This window comes from Brachypodium distachyon, chromosome 1 (assembly GCF_000005505.3).
Source record: "Brachypodium distachyon strain Bd21 chromosome 1, Brachypodium_distachyon_v3.0, whole genome shotgun sequence".
NCBI lineage: Eukaryota > Viridiplantae > Streptophyta > Magnoliopsida > Poales > Poaceae > Brachypodium > Brachypodium distachyon.
This window is the reverse complement of record NC_016131.3, coordinates 42,703,854-42,716,546: the sequence shown is the minus strand read 5'-3', so window position 1 is coordinate 42,716,546 and position 12,693 is coordinate 42,703,854. Positions and strand designations below refer to the sequence as shown.

Genomic DNA, 12,693 nt, shown 5'->3' with positions numbered 1-12,693 from the left:
ACGTGTGGCAATTTCGAAGAAAAAACGCTGACAGTTAGCACTAATACCACTTCAAGTGGGTGAGGGACATTTCTTTCGTCACTAGAAGTGTCATTACCTGGTGCTTCTAGGAGAGGATTACCAAGAACATAATCCTTCTTGATTTCCGTGAGGACATTCCTTAAGGCACAGATCCAATTTGCATAGTTAACCCTGTAGGGGCTAGATTTCTCTCCGTTTCGAAAATATATATAATATTTTAAATTTTAAGTGAGTACCACAGCAAGCAAACTACGTAGTATAACATAAAATTCTGACTTACGACGACCATACTGACATTGGAAAGTAAATATAGACTTGTGTTTATTAGCTTGTCTTTCTTCTTTGGACACTCCCTTTATCTTGCTACCCCTTGTCAATCAGCTCCTCTTTCTGGCAGTGTCTGGCAGCGCTTCGTAGCCGCCATGCGCAGCTCGGAAGATTGAATACGGCACATATGTACCAAACACGAAATCCCACCAGAAGAAAAAGGGTTGCGCGAAATTGCACTTCTCCCACGGGGTTGGTGGTGGACGTCGTGATAAGCCGTGTTGTTCCAAAAAATAAATGCAAAGGGTTACCAGGGAGGAGCATGCCTGAGTGGTCATCGACTCCCTTGATAGTTGCAAAGGCAAAGAAATAGGAAGATGTTCATGGAGACATCCCTGAAACAGCGAGAGCTAGCGCGCCACCCAGCGTGTCGAGCAGAAGTCCACGGGTGATGAATTGCGCGGTGAATGCATATGGGGCTACCAGGCGATGGTGCCAGGAATGGACGTGACGGTAAAGAAACTTGTTCTTGTGCATGAGCCGGTGCCCGAAGTACCGCCACGTGTCGAGTACCACCATGGCCACCATGAACTGCCAACCCACAACCAAGGACGGCCTTGCGTCCCTGACGGTGGTCATGGCTGGATCTTCTCTCTTGGCCTACATGATAGATGCAAACAAGTATCTATTATCATACGGTTGACATTTTACAAAGCTATAATGTGTATATGGTGTTAGCAATAATCTTGATTGGTGTATCCGCATGTTTAATTTTCGTTTATGCATGTAGTTAGGCGTCCGGCTAGCGGCCTGCGGGTGATGAGTACGAGTCCGGCAAAGTTTCAGCTAGATGAGCCTGAAGGTGAGATGTCGAGAGATGTTGTGCGATGCAACACAAAGAAGAGATGCCGACGTGCCGTGCGACGATGCGGCCGGACGAGCGAAGCTGATGAAGAAATTCCCGGAGACGTGGGCGTCAAGGTACTGCAACAGGCCGAGGTGTGGCTGGGTGTTTATCTAGTTGTTGCATGCTACATGCATTAGATGAAGTCGTGATTAGTTAGGTTGTTAGGAGCTGGCCGAGTCGTGCGAAGCCTGGAGTGATTTCAGGAGGTGCAGATCTCGGTAGCGTGAGTTTAGGGATTAGTGGCCTGAGATTGGCTCTATTTAAGACATTGTAATCAGCTATATTTAAAAAGAGAGAAGGAGAATAGAGAGAAGAAAAGGAGGGGCCGTGAGAGGCAGCCACTCGCCAAAATTCTTGTGTCTTCTTTGTTCTTGTGTGAGTTGTGAAAGGCAACCCCAACATATGGTTGGGATTTAATCTAACAGTAACTCATAAAGGATGTTCAAGATTTAATCAGAACCAATGAATCAGCTGGAATACAATCCAAAATCTTAGAGAAGGGCCTAAAATACTCGTGTGTATATGAAAAAAAAATTATACTCAGGTATTTATTTTAGACGTGCAAGTCCCAGTCTCACCATCATCATAGCTTTAGAAAGATATAATTTCAATTTCTTTTGTAGAATATATCTACAAAAATACAGTATATATGTTCGAGTTGTGATGCTCTACAAACGTGCAAAATTTCAAGTAAAAAATCAAATACATTTGAAAAAACTAAAAAAAACAGAAATATACAAATGAGTATAGCCAAAATAGTGAAGAACTATTATTCATACTGAATTTATTGTTTTCCCTGCTACCAGTCCCAATTGAGTTTGGACTTCAAAATTTATGCACACATCACTTCTCTAACATATATACTCCCTCCGATCCATAATAAATGTCGCCGGTTTAGTGCAAAGTTGTATTAGGCTTAGTTCAAAACCACGGCACACTTATTTTGGATCGGATCCAGGGAGTAGTTTTTTTGAGAATTCTTTGAACTTTTTTTCGATGGAGTTTGCACCGTATAGGTGATTTTCACATGTTACGCCACCAACATGATGACTCTCATCAGTAACAGTCACTTGCGTGTCCATCACTGATGACCCTTTATCAGTGACGGAACGCCCGTCACTGATGATCCATCATCAGTCACGGGCGAGCAAGGCCCGTCAGTAATGGTCCAATATAAAAATTTACAAAATTGATAAAAACAAACATCAGTGGCGGGCACAACATTTGTCCCCGCCACTGATGGGCCATAAAGACCTTTGAGGAGCTAAGGTTCCAGGTATTGGTATAAAAACCCCCTCCCCACCGCTTCTCTCTATTCTCCCTCAGCCCTCCGCCTCTCCTATTCTCTCCTACGAACTTCTCTGCGCCCTTCTTCTTCTCTCCCATGAAGGCCCCTCCTCCTACTCCCTTCTTCTCTCCCCCTGCGCCCCTCCTCCAACTCCATCTCCCCCTGCGCCCGAGCCCTCCCTCCAACTCGATCTCCCCCTACGCCCGAGTCCCTCACGAGCTCGTCCGCGTCGGCCTCAATCGACCCCGCCGCCGCCGCCATGGAAGCCTACCTCCCTGGCTCCACCTCCTCCGAATCCGGCCGCCTCGGCCCCCACGGCACCGGATCCGTCCGCCCCCGCCATGGACGCCCTCCCCGACCCTGCCGCCTCCGGATCCATCCGCCCCGGCCCCGATGCCTCCGGGTCCGGCCGCCCAGGCCATGACGCCTCCGAATCCGGCCGCCCTGGCCCCTCCGCTGCCGGTAAGGTTATCTCTCTCTCTCTCTCTCTCTCTCTCTCTCTCTCTCTCGTGCAGGGCAGCAGATCATCGCCGCCGTGGAGACAAGGCCGGCGTTGTCATCGAATTCCATGCGGTCGCAGTGGATCCTCGCACATCCGCCCGCTATACGGGTGCGTCTACGGCCAACCGGAACCGCGTTTTGTGATCTTTTTTGCGATTTGTTGTATGTTGTATACGATTCATGAATTAATTCACCAATTTGTTGGATTAAATTGTTGATTTGTGATTTGTTGATTCATCGTGTGCGGGCCATGGCCCGCTTTTTTTTAAATGTCAAAAACGACATCAGTGTCGGGCTTGATACTGTGACCGTTACTGATGGCATATAGCATCACTAACGTGCTGCCTTCCCGTCACTGATGTACCCCACATTACTGGCAGCAAGTCCCGTTACTCATAGCGTTTTTTGACCGTTAGTGATTACCCTTTTTTTAGTAGTGTGAAGATAATACATGTGCTTTGTTGTTCTGTAAGTCTGTGACCGATGCATTGAGTGACAGTTAGGCAAAAACAACAGAAACATATTTACCACAGTTAATTAGGCTGCAATGACAACTTCATTTCTGCAGAATTAATGTATGTGAATAGGAAAATCTTATATTGGTTTGATTATCATGCATAGTGTTATATAAACATTTGCAAAATATTTAGAAGCTAGGCTAGCCGCGCAATCTTCATGGTAATTAAATGAACAAGAAGCAGATGTGATAGTCAGTATGTACTTGGAAACTTGATATACCAAAGAAAATAACACTAGTGAATTGAATCAACCTTTAAGTATTATAGTAGTACTTGTAATCATTTGATCGACACTAGCTTGATCCAATTTAGTGCATTGGCCGGGCCAAGAAGGCGGTACATGCATATATACGTATGCTTCTTCGAAAATATATGTGACACGCGCGCGAGTAGCGTACCTCGAACACGGCGAAGGCAACGGCAACAGTCCAGAGCACAACGGTCTTGGACACCAGATTGCGGTGCTCCTCCTCGTACTTGGAGTGGAGCAGTACATGTCAGAGTATATGGGCCTCGGCCCATTTACCTGTCAGCTACCTTCATTCTTCTGGCTGGGCTTCACAGTGGGCCGTATCGCTTATGGGCTACGGCCCATTTAAGCACGAGATGCGCTACAAATACACGATGTCAGCCACAATGAAGAGTTGGCTACCGACGTAACAGATCGATCGTCTAACAAGAGATCCTGCCCCCAGCCGACAGCAGGGATCAGCGTTTTTCTTCGGTTTCCCGACCGCCGGCTAGGCATCGGGTGATGACGGGAAACATACATCAACGTCTGGCTGCAGTTTGTCTATCATTTTTGTGAGGTTTTGTGTCCTCGCGACGGCGTCTTGGTGGAGGAGGCGACGGCGTATGGAATAATAGTCTTCCGGCTCCATCTTCTTCCTGGCGTAGTCAACACGATCTACTCCATGCATGGAGCTAACGGATCTCACGGTTTGTTTTTTTCCTTATTTTGGTCTTCTTTCTAGTCGGTTCGGTTACGAATGGCAGATCGACAACCTGCTTTGCAAGGGGTGCGTCCCCGACCAGAGTGCGTTCAACGATATTAGGTTCTTATCGGTTGCGGTGAGCGACTCATGCGGCTATTCTAAACCTATAAGGTTAGTTCATCTTATGCAGTTTTGGTTTTCTGCAATTTCATAACCGGAAACATGAAGAGTTTTCAAGATACGTATGACAGGTCAAGAGTTGTTTACTTCAAAAAATCATGATGTAACTTTTAGTTTCATTAGGGTTTTTGTTGTCGGTTTTCGTTTCAATTTCGATGACTTGTAATTTGTTTATTGAATCAATAAAACCTGTTTCTCAAAAATAAAATAAAAAATGAAGAGTTGGGTTGGAATGGATGGGCGGCCGCTTCGGCCGAAGGCATGGCGATGGCTTAGGCTATTAGGCTAGCTAGCTACTATTCATCTTCCTCCTCTAATTCCCCACCTTGCTTGAGTTTCTCTTCCAATTCATCTGTAATTCTAACGAATCCTTGAGTTGAACTACTGGGATCCTCACACCTGGTACCAGACCCATACACTACCCTTCCAAGTTTTCCCAAAAATCCACAAATTACCACAGAAATCTCTTCCTCGAGATCCAATCATGGAGCACGAGACTCCGCTGATGAAGGTGAGGCGAGAGTTTACCATGGCCGACCCCAACAACTGCCACAAGGAGTGGACGGTGTACATGGCTCTGGTGAAGGCGAAGGAGATAGCAACACTCTCCTCCCCAACAAGCGCTACCTCGCCTCCACACTCCTTATCTTGCCGGACTTGAAAGAGAAAGGTAGTTTGCATCTGCCACCAAAAGACTTGAAGTGGAGACTTGAAGAACCACCGGTGAGATAAACTCTGAGATTTGGGAGCAGGTGGTTGAGGATACACATCCAGGCAGGATTTATTTAGGGAAACAAAACTAAGAGAAAGCGGAGCAATCCAATGAAGAAAACACATGCAGAGGCCAATTGGCCTGGCAATTGTCCTTCTTTAAATTCCCAAAGTGGGCCTTGGATATGATCAAACTCAGATGGCCAACTGCTTCTGGGGTGACAATGAGGGGCACAGGAAGCTCCATTTGGCTAACTGGCATTTAGTTAGTACTCACAAGGAGTTTGGTGGTCTGGGGTCCCTTGCCTCAGAGATGTTAATCTCTCCCTTCTAGGTTCTTGGGTCAAAAGGTTCCTCCAGGATAATGGCAAAATCTGACACACCATTGTGAGTAGAAAATATAATACTCACAACCCACACATTTTCAGCAGTAAAACCAATGACGTTTCTCAATTCTGGAAGGGGGTGATGTGGGCTGCCCAATCTATAAAGTTTGTCTATAGATGGGTGGTTGGCAATGGTAGAAATGTCAGATTCTGGGAAGATACCTGGTTTGGTATCTCCCCCTAGCTGTTCAGTTCTTCCCTTTGTATGAAATCTGTCATCAACAATTTCAAACTGCGGCTTCTATTTGGGATGGCCATGTTATTAAACTTACCTTTAGAAGGTATTTTCCTGCTGCTCTCATGGAACAATGGTATGCTCTGGAACAGATTGTACATAGTACTGTCCTCACTGATGATATTGATGCTGTGATCCGGAAGTACAATACCTCTGGTGTATATTCCACTAGCTCCCTGTACAAAATCATCAATTTCAGGGGGATTTTGCCCATCTATGTTCCTGCTATTTGGTCTCTAACTGCACCTCCAAAGATTCACATCTACCTTTGGTTGGTCAGTAAGAACAAAATCATGACTAAATACAATTTGCTGAAAAGGCACATCTCAAAAAACCCTGCATGTGTTTTTTGCTCTGAAACTGAAACAGTACATCACCTGTTTTTTGATTGTATTGGCTAAGAATATCTGAAATGAGGTGTCATCTCTCCTTGACAGACAATTGGGTGTTGATTTTGATTCAATTGCTCGTTTATGGATAGCTAATAAAAATCTATCTGTAATTAACTCTGTCTGTGCTGCTGTTCTTTGGAGCATATAGACTTTTCGTAATAGCATGATCTTTAATAACCAAGTATGGTTGTCTCTTAAGCATATTTGGTGGCTGATTCTCCGGTCTCTCAGGAAATGGTCGCTTCTGTTCAAAGATACTTTGCTGGACAGGGTGGACTCTTTCTGTCAGATGGTGTCCTGAATCCTAGGCGCGCCACCTCTACTGCCTGGGATCTGAATAAGGGTGTTTCTGGTCCTCCTTCCCCCACTAATCTGTCTGCAGGTGTTGTCTCCCCGTTCTCTGGTGTGCTGGGAACGAAGCTCCTACTACATCAGCCCTAGCTCTGTGCTGGAGCTTCCTCCTCCGACACCGACCCCTGGACTGATGGTGCATGCTGAGCGCCAGTCTAAGCTGGGCGTGATGATACACCAAGCATCTGAACTTGACGTGGCGCCCCCTGAAGAGTAGGACAGATTTTTGTCTTCCTGGCATCTGTTGTCCCCAGCTGAGGCTGTGTTTTTACCTGTATTTGGCTGGCTACGTTAAGCTACAGACCAGTTTTCCTTTTGTTTTTCTGTTGTTTGTACCGAACCTGGTTTCTTATTATAAGGAGCCGGGAGGCCTTGGGCCTCCTGTTGATCTAAAAAGGAAAATTAAACGAGTCACCAGTAGGGTGATCGATAATCACTTGTTCAGTCACCTCAGGCTTTAAAAATGAATAGAATCCGCCAGACTTTACAAGCACAGAAAATGAAAAATCGGTTGACAAACTGCAATGAGAACAAGGAAGAAAATCACGTACAACCACACAAAGTCACGTGCCCCACTGCGCACTATCCAACCACTCCCAAGTGTCAAACCAGATCAATCTGGGGGAAAGAAAAGGAGAGAACGAAACTGGTGAACAAAGAATAATACAGACCTGTTAGCACGCCTCACAATTGATGGCAAGAACACTCATTTCTCAGTTGGGTTTAAGTTGGAGGAAATGAAGAACTGGAACAAAAGAATGGAAGAGAGCTCTAGATCTAGAGATGGAAGCCAGCGCAGGAAGAAGAGCAGTAACTGAAGATGGAGAACACGTATTCTCTTATGAATATTCGATGCCCTTCGTCTTGCCAACTAGGCTCCTTTGTACTGGCTTGGCCTTGCTTTTGCCTCTGCCTTACAGCACGGCCCCAACCGGCATATCCCTGACAAAACCCTACAAATTAGATTATCCTTTCATCAAGAATTTGTGTCCTCTTCATTTGTGTCTTACGATCTGAACAACAACTTATATTTAAATCAAAAGGTAGCTGCTGGGGACACCAGCTTACATGACATTGCATTCAAAAAATCACCCCTGGATACATTTGCACCTCTCAAACTCACTTCACTAAGCAGCAAAAACAGAAAAGGTTGGCTAGTAGCCAGAAAGTTTTAGAGACATGCTTGCCCAAAAGGGAAATGTGCCAAAAAAGATACAAAACAAGACTTTGACTAGGCTTCATTCCAGCTTCAAATCACCACGCCTTCAGCAAGCAGGCTGGAAACTACTAATGATGGTCAGTGGCTCCAACATCCACACATGCTTTTTAGTATTGTGAAATCATAGGTGATGTGTAACATTGGCAAGTGTTTTAGATGAAACATTGATGTGGATATTTTCGATAATATGGATATTTATGTGATGACGTATATCTTGTTTGGACTTAGTGCTTTGCTAGTGGTGTGTTGATCCATTAGTTTCTTATGTGAAAAACATGGCGTGAATTGTGCGGAACTTACCTTGAGTCAAGTCGTGGACTTATGCTCGTACTGGTTATTTGTGTGTTCGCTTTCAGGTGTTGCTGGAGCTGACGTATATCTTGTTTGGACTTAGTGCTTTGCTAGTGGTGTGTTGATCCATTAGTTTCTTATGTGAAAAACATGGCGTGAATTGTGCGGAACTTACCCTGAGTCAAGTCGTGGACTTATGCTCGTACTGGTTATTTGTGTGTTCGCTTTCAGGTGTTGCTGGAGCTAGAGAAACGTGGTCGATGACGCGATCGAGGGACGAAACTTGGGAGAAGCTGAGGTCGAGGGATCAAGGTCATGCGGGACGTTCGTGCGAAGGAACAATGGAAGTGAAGTCTACGATGATCCGGAAGGGCACCGATTTGTCGTACGTTGTTTATACCAGAGATGTACGGTATTGGAGATATTCGACACGTGATGGTCAAGTTTTGAAGACATCACAAGAAGAGTCGATGGCATGGAGTGGCATCGACGTGAAGACATGTAGGTCCAGCCGTGGCTGGATGAGAGCTGTTTAAAGATTAAACAGTAGCGTCATCAAGATGATGTCTTATGGAAAAGTGATCCACATGAAAGTTGTGAGCGTCGTCGAGACGAACAACTTTGCTTTTGACGTCATCTCAATCCGAGGTCGTATGCGGTCCCCACGGGCAGAATACCGACCGGGACAGAAAAGTTCGTGTTGGATTCGGACTCGGTTTAGGCTCGCGATTTTTCCCTTATAAATAGAGTGCGTCTAGGCTAGGGTTTTAGCAAAGACATGAGGGAACTCAAAAATTTAGATCTAGATCAATTCTTGAAGAGTTCTTTGATGCATGGTTTGCATCTTTTGTAATCGATCGACTTCGTTGCAATAAAGAAATTTGTTGGCGGTGTCAACTCTGTTCTTCTCGGATCTTCGTTGAATCTTCGTGCTAGATCTTCCTAACACTTTGGTGCAGATTTCTCACAAGATCATAACACGTTGCTGCAGGTTTCTCACGAGATCAAGGGAAGATTGCGATTAATTCATCTTTCTTATTATTCCTCGAAATTGGTTTTAGATTAATCCTCATAACTTTCTGTCAGCTGTTACTGTTTTGATCATTTTTTTTGATTAATTCTCGAAATTGAGCTGATTCTTGTTGCGTTGGTTAGATAATTTCAATACCTTTCTTTTGCATACTCATACGTATTTTTTAGTTCATCCAATCCAAAGTTACGGCTGTTTTACTATCACGGACAGAAAGGTGATTTAGAATTTGAACTTTCGGAAAAAGTTTTAATTTGCTTCCGCACAATCATTCACCACCCCACCCCACCCCCCTCCCCCCCTCTGATTGCCTATCTTGATCTCACAATTATCATCAGCGGTCCCACGGGGCAGGATCCATTGCCTCTAGTTTATCATACTCCTGCAATACCTCCGTCACCCTGCAATCACCCTGCAATTCAGTTAAAAAAGAAGAATCAGATTACTTGTTTCGTAGACTGAAGTTCTCAATGCTAGTACTGACACTCACCATTTCCATAGTGCTCGTGTCATATCAGGGCTACATAGTAAATCTATCATAACCATAGGAAGAGTGAGGTCCAGGTCATAATAGTTCTTCCAATTCCTCCTCCACCTGTTTTTTGGTGCCTTCAACTTGGCCGCCTGATTCTTCCCCTTCCTCCTCCAGTTGTTTCCTGCCTGGTTCTTCCCCTTCCTCCTCCTCCTGTTTACTGCCTTCAACCTTTCCGCCTTCAACCTTCAAGCAAGTATTTGTACTTTGAAAATCAGAACAACAAAATATTGAAAACAGAAGAAACAAAAAAAATTAAAATTATCTTTAACCTTAGGCTTTCCATGCTCATTCACTTGCCGAGGAAAAACTAACAAACTATACAGATTTCGTTTATAGAGTCCATAACTCTTCCCACCACCACCCTCAGCCCCCTGAACTCCCTTATCCTCAAGAGATTTAGGAACGTGCAATAACACCTTTTTCAGCAGCTGATGTCCATGTGCCAAAATGTGCTCTCTCTCTCCAATCAATGCAGGGAGAGCGCGCTAATTCAGATTTTAGGCTGGTATGCACCTCATTAGGCGCAAAACGACGAATTTGATGAATCCCTTGAAACATACCTGCTCTGCTCAAGGGGGACTTCAAGGCAAGGGTAGTTAATACACAGTCCCAGAAGTAGCGTGGACGTGGAGCCAGGTCTTCCCTGTAAATTGATCAAATGCGTGAAGTGAGCTGGCAGACCAACTTTATCAATCCTTTTTTTTTTGGAAAGATCCAACAACTCTGGCTTTCGGTTATATTAGCGGGGGGAAATATGTACAAATTCACCCTCAGGCGAAAGAAAGAAAAAAGGAACTAAGGTAAAAAGGAAAGAGAAAAACTAGGAAGGGAAATCAGGGTGGCTCCCAGAGCAACTTCCAGAGAGCCTGGGCACCGGCAAAAGCCCATTTCTGGGCCTCGTCTTTAATGAAGGAGACAATCTGGCTTGCTGGCGTGGCCTTGTCGTGGAAGACACGGTTGTTCCGTTCGCGCCATAAGGACGAGCATGCCAAAATGAAGAGCGAACTGCTGCCTTTGGGGTTGGTCGAGGCGCTCGCCATCAAGCTAGTGTAGAAGGAGGCAGTGGAATGATGCTCCATGCGGAGGGCGGCGGCTAGGCCGAAGCGTGGTCGCCAAGTAGCCAGGTTGTGGTGGGAAAAGGAGCATTCAAAGAAAAGATGGTTCGTCGTCTCCAGGTTGCGGCGGCAGAGGGGACAGAAGTACCAATTCGGCCAGCCCCGGCGTTGCAATCTATCGGCGCACCACAACCGGTTGAGGGAGAGGAGCCAGGCAAAGAATTTGGTCTTCGGTGGTGCCCAAGTGCGCCAGAACGCAAGCTGGATTGGCGCGCTGATCCTGCCGATGAAGTGGAGCTGGTAGGCGGATTTCGCGGAGTAAAGACCGTTGGCGGTGAGGATCCAGCGAATAGAGTCCGAGGTGTTAGGCTGGAGCGGGGGGGGGGGGGGGGGCGCTGGCGATCAGCGACCAGGCCCGGATGAACTCTAGCAGGGCCATCGGCGCCGTGACCGGCCGCAAGTCGATGATCCATTGGTGGCCTTGGAGTACCTGCGCCACCGTGCGTTGCTTGCGGCGAGAGAGGGCGAAGAGAGCAGGGAAAACGTCTCGGAGAGGAGCGGCGCCGATCTAGGTGGAGTCCTAGAAGATGGTGGTCTGCCCGTCGCCGATGGATATCCGCGTAGCAGTGGCGAAGAGAGCACGGTCGTGGACGTCGCAGGGGGTTTCCATGCCGCGCCAGGGCCTGTCAGGCGTCGTCCACTCAAACCAGGCCCATCAAAGGCGTAGAGCGCGACAGAAGGCCTCAAGGTTCACAAGACCCAGGCCTCCAAGCCCGATAGGGGAGCAGACAATGGACCAGTTGACTTTGCACTTGCCGCCGGCGGTCGCGTTTTCCTCCAGGCCCTAGATGAAGCGCTGGCGGATTTTGTCCAGGGAAGAGGTGAACTTCTTAGGCAGGCGCAGCGCCGTCATGGCAAAGACAGGGAGCGAACTGAGGACGTAGGTGGTGAGTGCCTGTCGCCCCCCCGCACTGAGCCACTTTCCTTTCCATCCCGCGAGCCGCGCACGAGCCTGATCAAGGATGTGCTGGAGATGGGCGAGCCGCAACCGGCCGAGGGAGACAGGAAGGCCGAGGTATCGGAAGGGGAAGTCCACTTGCTCACCGTGGAAAGGGAGGAGGATCTCGTCGAGATTGATGTCGTTGCAACTAATTGCCGTCACCGAGCACTTGTGCATGTTGATGCGCAGACCCGTTACGTTGCCGAAAGCCTCCAGGATGGAGAGGAGGTTTTGGAGATCATGATGGGCGGGGTTGATGAAGACGATGGCGTCATCCACGTAGAGACTTGCCCGCATGGGGCAGGCGCGAAGAGGCAGCGGCGAGAGAACGCCAGTGTCGGTGGCCCGCATAAGGATTCGCTGTAAAGGGTCGATGGCGAGGATGAAGAGGAGGGGGGACAGCAGGTCCCCTTGCCAGAGACCGCGACGATGCACGATGCGGTTGCCAACCGTTCCGTTGAGGATGACCGAGGAGGAAGCCGAGGATAGCAACATGGGGATCCAGTCCCACCACCGCGCCAGAAAGGCCATGCGCTGCAGAAGCTCAAGAAGGTATTCCCAGGACACATAATCGAAAGCCTTAGCGAAGTCGATTTTGACGAGAAGCGACGGCATCTTCTTTCGGTGAAGCGAACGGGCGACGTCATGGACGAAAAGAACGGCTACTCCCCTAAACTTTATCAATCCTAAATTTCTAAAGGATATCAGAAATGTAAGTTGCAAAATCCTTTGATTTTGTATCATCAGTGTAGTTGCCGCAAAATGATGCACGAATTGCAGCATAGCCATTGTGAACATATACAGAACTTAATCCAAATGCTCCATTATAAGAAAGATTAGAAGAACGGGCACCGATTAGGTCTCTCAGTAT

The 12,693-nt window shown here is 47.0% G+C and overlaps 1 pseudogene; it reads right to left on the bottom strand.

Moving 5' to 3' along the window:
• Nucleotides 1–398: 398 nt before the first annotated feature.
• On the bottom strand, nt 399–927 carry LOC104582209 (annotated as a pseudogene).
• Between the last annotated feature and the right edge of the window lie 11,766 nt (nt 928–12,693).